Source organism: Eptatretus burgeri, chromosome 18, assembly GCF_056783735.1.
Source record: "Eptatretus burgeri isolate ZD-2024b chromosome 18, Ebu_testis_v1, whole genome shotgun sequence".
NCBI lineage: Eukaryota > Metazoa > Chordata > Myxini > Myxiniformes > Myxinidae > Eptatretus > Eptatretus burgeri.
In genome coordinates, this window is record NC_140978.1 from 8,532,001 (window position 1) to 8,541,757 (window position 9,757).

Sequence of the window (9,757 nt, forward strand, 5' to 3'; positions counted from 1 at the left end):
GTTTTTCTCAAGACAGATGTTCCCATTGAAATTGACCACTCTGAGTGTGTGGACTCACACGTTGAGTAATCCTCCCCATGAGCACCATGGGGCTTGACAGAGTGATGGTCAGTGAGCGTGACCAGGACACAAACACTCCCTATAAAAGGCCTCCCCAAAATGTGGACTGGTGCCAAATGTCAACATGCCACAGATGTCACAAATCTTGAGGGAGCGTGCCATTGGCATGCTGAATGCTGGGACGTCAGTACGGGCCGTTGCAGCACACTTCAATCTCCACCACTCCACCATTAGCCGCCTGAGAACGCGCCTCAGAGAGACTGGAAGCACCGTGAACCGCCCACATGCCCGGCGACCACGTGTGACCACCGCCGGTCAGGATCGTCACATGAGGCTGCAACATCTCCGGGATCGACTCCGACCGGCCACGTGGACTGCCGATGAGACTGTCGGGCTGCATAACAGGCGCAGGCGATAATCTGGTGATGTCCATGCGCCGGAGATGCACCGCTCTGCGCGACGCCAACGGTGGACACACCCGCTACTGACTGTGTGAACTCTGACAGTGACACCTCGGTTGTGTCGGCTGTTGTAGCGCAAAGACTGTCGCCAGAATTCTCAAGGAACTCTTTGAAATTTAATGCTCAATTGTCATGGATTCTATAACCAAATTGTTGTGAAGATTTAGTATTAATGAGTTCGAGGTAAAATAGTAACAATCGCTTGGTGCGTTTATATTTTTGTTCAGTGTAAATAAACGAGCAGAAGTACCCAGGGAAATTCAATGAGATATGTATTTAAATATTTCTGACAAGCCAAATGGGGAATGTTGGCCTCATGGTTTTGTACGAATCACCAATATTGGGAATTGCAAAATGCACTTGGACCGCTTTCCCTTGTTTTTACTAATTATATATTTTAAATACAGTACAACAAATCACTAAAACCTCAACGTACGATCTTCGCAAAACATATTACTTGATCACTCCGGGGCAAATCCCAGGCAGTGTCAAAAAGAACATCCTCACTCGAGGCCTGAACACGGAGGTGTTACAATAAACCTGTGTGAAGCAATCTTTTTAAGAACTGGCGAACGTGCAAACATATTGCAATTAAATTTGTGTTGTTGACAACAAGTCACGCCAACCTCAACATACAACTGTACATCTGACTCGATCGCTTCTGGAAATAAAATTAAATGCAGGCAGTGCATAATCACAAGACCCGATCAAGGCCGAGCTCTCGTGTGCGGCCTGTGGATGCTGATTGCATCATTTTCTGGGGATGCAACTGTGCCGCTGATGCAGTGCCCTCTGTTAACAGAACACTGGTACTCATTTTGCCAACCTCGGAAGGATGACAGGCTGAGTCAAACCGCACCTGGTGTTAATTCAACAGAAAAAGAGGCATAAACTCCAGACCCTAAGATCTTAAGTCAGCCACCTTGACCGTTAAGCCAACCGCAGGTTTAAATGGGGCCTGAAGGACAATTATTTGATTTTAATTTTTTTAAAATACAAACATAGCCGGTTGCTCTGGATGAAAGAGAAAGCCATTTAAAGTTTGGATGCATTGGTTCCTGCAAGGTGCATAGTGCATAAATTAACAAACAAACATAAATTTTCTTATTTATATATTACAGTAGGTGTGTGTGCGTGTGTGTGTGTGTGTGTGTACTTTCCTCCCTTCCTTCCTTCCTTACATCCATATGCGTGCGACTTCATCAGGATGAATATTACTGCACTGCAGTTGCAGGCATGGAACAGCACCAATACAACCATTATACCAGTACACTGGAACTCATTTCGCCGACCTCAGAAGGATGACAATGAGTCAACCCCACCTGGTGTTAATTCAGTGGCCAACGGGGCTCAAACTCAGGACCCTAAGATCCAAAGCCAGCCATCCTAACCACTAAGCCAACACCATAAGGAGATTGTTATCTCCATATGTGTGTTTCAGAAGGTGGAATGGAGTCCTCCCAGATGTCGAAGTATCCACCTCCGTGTATGTGTGTTATCTCTATATGCAGGTTTCAGAAAGTGGAATGGAGTCCTCCCAGGTCTCAAAGTGTGCACTGTTGTTTGGGTAAAGGGGTCACGATTCATGCACCAAGCTGTGACGTTTTGTTTTTCTAAAGGTTTTGTGCCGCGGGTTCTATTCCGGTTCATCACTGAGCCTCTGGCAGCTTCCAACTGTAGTTCGTTTGTAGTAATAACACCCAGGGATGGTGTGTGTGTGTGTGTGTGTGTGTGTGTGTGTGTGTGTGTGTGTGTGTGTGTGTGTGTGTGTGTGTGTGTGTGTGTGTGTGTGTGTGTGTGTGTGTGTGTGTGTGTGTGTGTGTCATTTGTTGAAGAAGGCATATACACTCAATTATACCATGCAGTTTCAGTGGCGAGATTGACAGATTTGCCCCGATCCATTACACAGACATGACAAGACATCTCCTTGAGCTCGTTCACAATGCTTTCAGCAGAGTGAGAAAAAGAGAAGAGGGAAATTTCGTTGACTCAGAAGTGAATAGAGGAAGTGAAGAAAGGAGAAAAAGGAAGACAGACAAAATGAGAGACAGAAGACAATGAGAATGGCACTTGGTAGTGCACATACAGTAGTACCTCCTTGAGGCTGAACAGTTTGTGTTTTGTATCCCACTGATAGACCAGATCTCGATCCAAACCTGAACCAGAATCAAATTGGCTTGTTCTTCTCACCTAACCAACTCATCCATAAAATTTTGTCACCACTCATCCAAAACTTTTTGAAATATGCAGGGAGTGGATAGGTGAAGGTGAAAGTGATGATGAGAACAAAATAAATAAAACTAGCGATACCCGTGCACATGCACGGGATAGCAGTACAACATAGCTGGTAGCAGACGACAGACCGTACACGGGGAAATGACAAAAATACGCATTGGGCAAAATGCAAGTGGTACTATGGAACGCCAAGACTTCCCAAACATTGTTGGCATGTCCGCTAAGTGCCACAGCAATTTCATAGGGATCGTGTGACGGCGAGCCGGGTTTTTAGTGTGCAAGCTTGGTATTATAATAGAGATAAATGTTGTTTTTTTAATGTATTTTATTACCTTCACTGTCGAAAGCAGGCACCACCCACAAAGGGATTTACTATTTTGACTTTTCTTTATATAATAACATGACTTCCCTGACAAGGAACTTCGACGCAGGAGGAGGCCATTGGGCCCATCAAAGCCTGTGCTATTATTACGCTATTATTATTTCAAAAACAAGAAAGACAAAGAAAAACCCACTAGAACCAGCGTAAATAAAAACATTTCCCCTAATAGTTGCACTTTTGTACAAGCAAATGCAATTCGTTTTCTTATGTAACGGAGCCAGTTCAAATTTCAATGTCTTTTCATCAGAATGAACAAAAACTCAGAGCATGCACGAGAATAAATTGAAACGTGTCTGTTGGTAATTTAAACAGCACTTCGCTTCACATGGAATCTGAGGACAAGGTAGGTTCCTCGCTACAAGGACAGCCTGCTGAGTCCCGTGGCATGCTGGGAAGCAAGCTTGTTTGATAAGTGAGAGGACATGGGTTCGATCCCCAGATGGAGTGACAAAAGTATTTTTTTCCCTTCTTTCAAATCCGTGTTTATGTAGCACTAAATTGGAACCCAATTGTGAAGTTGATGGGTGGATCCACTTTAGGGTAGGTGAAGGGTGGAGGCTGGAGAGTGGAGGGTGAAGAGGGTGGGGATGGTCAGTGGAGAGGAGGAACGTTTTCCAATTAGTCTTTTTTGAACTCACAGGTTCCTTGACACCAAGTTCCACCGTTTGCTATCTCAGAGTGTGGAAAGCAGCTGTTGCACTATAAACAAATCCATGCATCCAGGTGTTCACCCGCCACAAGTGATTGGGCATCTTCAGTATGAAGAGCAACTATTATTACAAGGACATGGAGAGCCTTTAGTATTGTCTCACTGGCACCACTACCCCCCTTCGCTTTGCCTCCCCCCCCCCAACCCCAATGATGGAACACCACACCGACTTAATGATGTCATAATCAAACTTCACTTCATTACCTTCATTACCGCCACCAAAGGTGAAGGAGGTTACGTTTTCAACCCTCGCTGTCTGTCTGTCTGTCTGTCTGTCTGTCTGTGCAGGATATCTCAAAAAAAGTTGTGGACAGATCCGGATAAAATTTGGTGGGCCGGTTGGGTGTGTGACGAGGGTGAACTGATTAGATTTTGGTGAAGATCTGGATCTGGATGATAATTAAGTGATTCTTCACCATTGAGAGATACGACTAAAAATGATATAATAGTATGATATCTCAAAAAGCTGAGGACGGATTCGGACGAAACTTGGTGGACAGGTTGTGCGTGTTGCAAGGACGAATTGATTAGATTTTGGTGAAGATCCGAATTCGGATCTGGATACGAGAATTATTTAATTTTATAAGTGATTCTTCACCATTGAGAGAAAGGGCCAAAAAACGATATAGTACTGTTTAGCATGATATTTCGAAAATGCATTGGGCCCAACATGTTCTCGTGGATCAGGCATTACATGGTGCAGGTGTGCGCTCCACCGAGTGCCCTTCTAGTTATCCTGCCCCCCCCCCCACCTCGGAGGGAGGGAGCGGGATATTGTAATCGTCCGGTTTGTTTGTCTGTCTGTATGTTAGCAACTTTACGGCAAAACAGCTTTAGCAAACACCCATCAAATTTAATCCACAGGTGGGCAATGAACCTTGGACGACCCCATTAACTTTTGGGTCCAATTGGATCAAAGGTCAAGGTCAAGGTCACGCAAAGATAAAAATTGTTTTTCACTCATAACTTTGTCAAAAAATGATCTGATTTACTTCAAACTAAGCCTATAGTGAACCTTATTCTATTTGTCACTTATAATCCTACCCATTCCTATAGTGAAAAATGCATATTTGTGAAGATCGGTAGGGTCCGAAGTTTTGGGGGTCATTGTCATCGGTCAAAATTACAAATTTTCCATTAAAACTAAAACATGGTTACGAAAATACAACTTCACGGGAAAACTGCCGGCTCAAACACTGTCAAATTATATCCACAGGTGGGAAATGAACCTCGGACGACCCCATTAACTTTTGGGTCCAATTGGGTCAAAGGTCAAGGTCAGGTCATGAAAATGTCAAAATCGTTTTTCACTCATAACTTCGTCAAAAATGGTTCAATCGACTTCAAACTAAGACTAAAATATTCCTTATTCTTTTCCTTTTAATCAACATTCAGGTTAAGGATGTATCAAATTTAAATTTTATCCCCAAAATAACTTTAGGCCTTAAATGGGTGGGATTTGTTGTGCCTGGCACCACTTGTTTGAGATGTGTCACTGACGTATAGAACACAATACGATTCAATGCCTGATTGAGAGGTATGGGAAGTAATTAATAATGAGATAATGAAGTACAATGACAAATGTAATAATTAAGTAGTAACACAGCTTTTTCCATACAACTGGTCATTAAAAGGATTTGGTGTTATTCACCATACATCCAACCAGTGATGATGCATGGAACATGAAATCCCAATGAAAATATCTCGAGCAACAAGGGACAAGGGACAACAAGGGACATTGATGCAGAAAATCATTCAGCCCAACATGCCAATATTACACCAACACCAGATTAAATATATCAATCAGGATAGAGACAATTCCATTGGAGGAGGGTGTGTGTGTGTGTGTGTGTGTGTGTGTGTGTGTGTGTGTGTGTGTGTGTGTGTGTGTGTGTGTGTGTGTGTGTGTGTGTGTGTGTGTGTGTGTGTGTGTGTGTGTGTGTGTGTGTGTGTGTGTGTGTGTGTGTGATATATTTGGGGGATGAGGAGGGCAGGGTGGGGTTCGTGGGGGCATGAAGGCAGTTGTGGTTGAAGAATGCACAAACACTGACCACACATTCATCTTTTGCTGAGATAATCTCACAGACATCACAATCACCCACTCATACACAGGCAACTCATAGCCTATCAATATTCCTATACCCCTCTATCTCCATAACTTCCAGGTACCTATCTACTTTTAATTTAAAAACTTATCTACTGTTTCTGCTGCCACTACCTTTCCAGGGAGACCATTGCATGCATTAACTACTCTCTAAGTGAAAGTCCCCTGCCTTACTACCATCTTAACTCTCCTCTTCTTCTTTACACTCAGCCGATGGTCCCTGGTTCTATCACTGTCCACTCTGTTGAATAATTCATCTCCACTTATTTTATCTCTACCTTTCATTATCTTAAACATCTCCATCATATCTCCTTGTAACCGCCTCCTTTCTAGTGATTAAAGCCCCGTCTCCTTCAGCCGCTCCTCATAGTTGAGTCTCGCTCGGCCTGGAATCAATCGAGTAGCCCTGCGCTGAACCCTCTCTTCGGCATCTTTGTCCTTCCTGAATTGTGGTGACCAGAACTGTACAAAATATTCTAGATGTGGCCCTCACTAAATTCCTGTACAATGTTAACACCACCTCTTTTGATATATAAATGATCCCCCTCCGAATACAACCTAAAAACCTCTTTGCTCTACCTATAGCTGCCTGGCATTGTGCTGCTGCTTACCTCCCATATACATCACCACCCCCAGATCCTTCTCCTGTGTGACACGCTCCAAAATTACCCCTTGCATCCTGTAATCTCTATTTTCATTGTTCTTTCCCATCCCCAACACCTTACACTTGCTCAGGTTAAATTCAATCTGCCAATCTTTTGCCCAATCCATACAAGTATCAATACTTTCCTGAATCTGTTCACCACCCCTTCTGCTATCCACCTCACCTCCAAGCTTTGTGTCATCTACAAATTTGGAAAGCTCACTCTTTACCCCATTATTCAAATTGTTGATGTAAATAATGAATGGTAATGGTCCGAGTACTGATCCCTGAGGTACCCCACTACTTACATCCCCCCAGCAAGACATCCTCCCACTCACAGCCAGTCTTTCCTTCCTACCACCAAGCCAGTTTGCAATCCAGTTCACTACCTGACCAGCCACTCCACAAGCCCTCACTTTAGCTAACAACCTCTGATGTGGTACCTCATCAAATGCCTTTTTAAAGTCCAAATACACTATGTCCACTGCCTTTCCCTCATCCACCCAATCCGGCACCGCTTCACGGATAGAAGCACCTATGAACACCTGAAAGGGTCCCACAAATGGAACTACACGAAATAAACGTATTACTTTGCATCACAAGGAGATTATAATCAGACCAGTTAGTAATACTTAACCCTCCGCACCACCAAAGCCGCGATATTGTCAACACAACGAGTCACAGGTACACAGATTGTAGGAAACTTGAAGGAGAAGGGAAACACTCGGGGAATGAGATAAGAACATGCCACGAAGGTAAAGAAAAGGAGAGAGAGAGAGAGAAATAAAGAGGAAACTTTAAACCGGCCTTACCAGGAACCCATTAAAGAGCCCCCTTCTTGCTGAAAGGCAGAGTTTCACATAACCAGGCTTACCTGTCCACAGCCAATCCCTCGTTGGCTTACGAGCAACCAATCAGCTCGGGTCACTGAACACCTGTGTGTACGTTATGGCTTGAGTGAAGGAAATGACGGCGGGTGACGTGAAAAACGATGTCATGTGAATTTAGACACCTCGTCGGTGTTGCGGATCGTTCGGTTGATCAGAATTTTTAAGGATTCCAATAAACTTTTGCCCATTTTCCCCCCAGTTTTGCCGCCGTGCCGTCATCGCGACGCCGTCCGTGGGAAACTCCTCCCCTTTACCTTTGTGTTGCTCCGATTTATTTAGTTTCTTTTTCCGTGTGAATTCCTCCCAAACCTCAGGCATGTCGCCGTCATGAACCCCCCCCCCCACCCCCCGGCTAGTACAGGTGTAGTCGTTCCACTACCGTGTCATCACAATAAATCACGACAACGTCCGTACTTACAGCCGAAGGTTGCTCTGGGTGGTTTGCCATTACCTATTATAGCCGGGTCGAGATTCGAACCCAAGCTCGACAGCTGACGACAGGTCACTAGTATGGCAGCCATCCCCCTACCGAGCTTCGGAGGTAACGTGCACTCGCCTTTTAGAGTGCCGAGGGAAAAAAAGATCCCAGGGAGGGGAGCTATCGCAGGCACCCTGAGAACAGGTTATGGCAGAATTTTATTTGGAATCTGAATTCGGAGTGCAGGCGATAACTCGCCGACTGTTCGTTGGATAACATCCATCGGTTGATGCTAGCAGGTGGGGATACTCGGCTTAATGTACAACGGCGTTGTTTTCAAATTGCTGCTCGAACGTACACGGGCACAGACATGCCCCGAACAGATAATGTTACCTGGCAGCCTCGTCGTGCGTGTGAAATGGAAGAAGTACCGTTTTTTTTTAAAGGGCCTCGCAATCGGTTAAACCACAAGTTCGAATCCTGTTGTGCGTGCCCAATGGACCAGCGGATAACGTATACAGTTTAACTTGAGGACCAAGTTCAAGCATTGCTTTTTGAGGAATATACATTTTTACCTGCAAGATGCGGAAGGTCAACAAGAGGTCTGGTGGTGGTGGTTCTTGTTGGGGTCGATTTTTAAACTGTGCATCCATTGGTCGGACAGCTGCTGGACTCCACCCACATTTGTCACTTGACTCCACCCACCACGGCACCCCCCCCAAAAAAAATGGCCGCCATCTTGGTTTTTCTGGTGGGCTAAAGACCTCAGGCCTGTAGGCCTCTGCTGTCCTACACAACCTCAGATCTGTAGGCCTCTGCTGTCATACGCTACCTCAGGCCTGTAGGCCTCTGCTGTCATACGCTACCTCAGGCCTGTAGGCCTCTGCTGTCCTACACAACCTCAGATCTGTAGGCCTCTGCTGTCATACGCTACCTCAGGCCTGTAGGCCTCTGCTGTCATACGCTACCTCAGGCCTGTAGGCCTGTGCTGTCATACGCTACCTCAGGCCTGTAGGCCTGTGCTGTCATACGCTACCTCAGGCCTGTAGGCCTGTGCTGTCATACGCTACCTCAGGCCTGTAGGCCTCTGCTGTCATACGCTACCTCAGGCCTGTAGGCCTCTGCTGTCATACGCTACCTCAGGCCTGTAGGCCTCTGCTGTCATACGCTACCTCAGGCCTGTAGGCCTCTGCTGTCATACGCTACCTCAGGCCTGTAGGCCTCTGCTGTCATACGCTACCTCAGGCCTGTAGGCCTCTGCTGTCATACGCTACCTCAGGCCTGTAGGCCTCTGCTGTCATACGCTACCTCAGGCCTGTAGGCCTCTGCTGTCATACGCTACCTCAGGCCTGTAGGCCTCTGCTGTCATACGCTACCTCAGGCCTGTAGGCCTCTGCTGTCATACGCTACCTCAGGCCTGTAGGCCTCTGCTGTCATACGCTACCTCAGGCCTGTAGGCCTCTGCTGTCATACGCTACCTCAGGCCTGTAGGCCTCTGCTGTCATACGCTACCTCAGGCCTGTAGGCCTCTGCTGTCATACGCTACCTCAGGCCTGTAGGCCTCTGCTGTCATGCACTACCTCAGGCCTGTAGGCCTCTGCTATCATACGCTACCTCAGGCCTGTAGGCCTCTGCTGTCATACGCTACCTCAGGCCTGTAGGCTTCTGCTGTCATACACTACCTCAGGCCTGTAGGCCTCTGCTGTCATACACTACCCAGATTTGTTGCGTCAGAAATAAAACCCCCAAAAAAATAATCATACAGTACGTCGAATAAAAATTATTCGACAGGTTTAATCAAGCCCATCAGCACACACAGTCTGCACCTCCCGAGAGGCGTTCCTGTGGTAATTTT

The 9,757-nt window shown here is 45.9% G+C and overlaps 1 protein-coding gene across 4 annotated transcripts in view; it reads right to left on the reverse strand.

Moving 5' to 3' along the window:
* The window catches only part of LOC147008545 (ligand of Numb protein X 2-like), a 75,313-nt gene extending 67,604 nt beyond the window's left edge, over positions 1-7,709 (reverse strand). For 3 of the 4 annotated variants that reach the window (XM_085863968.1, XM_085863966.1, XM_085863964.1), the window contains exon 1: positions 7,407-7,469. The gene's annotated coding sequence lies outside the window, so the exon portion shown is untranslated. Of the gene's footprint in view, positions 1-7,406 lie in introns of all 4 variants that reach the window. The other variant, XM_085863965.1, reaches the window with a different exon arrangement.
* Positions 7,710-9,757: the final 2,048 nt, after the last annotated feature.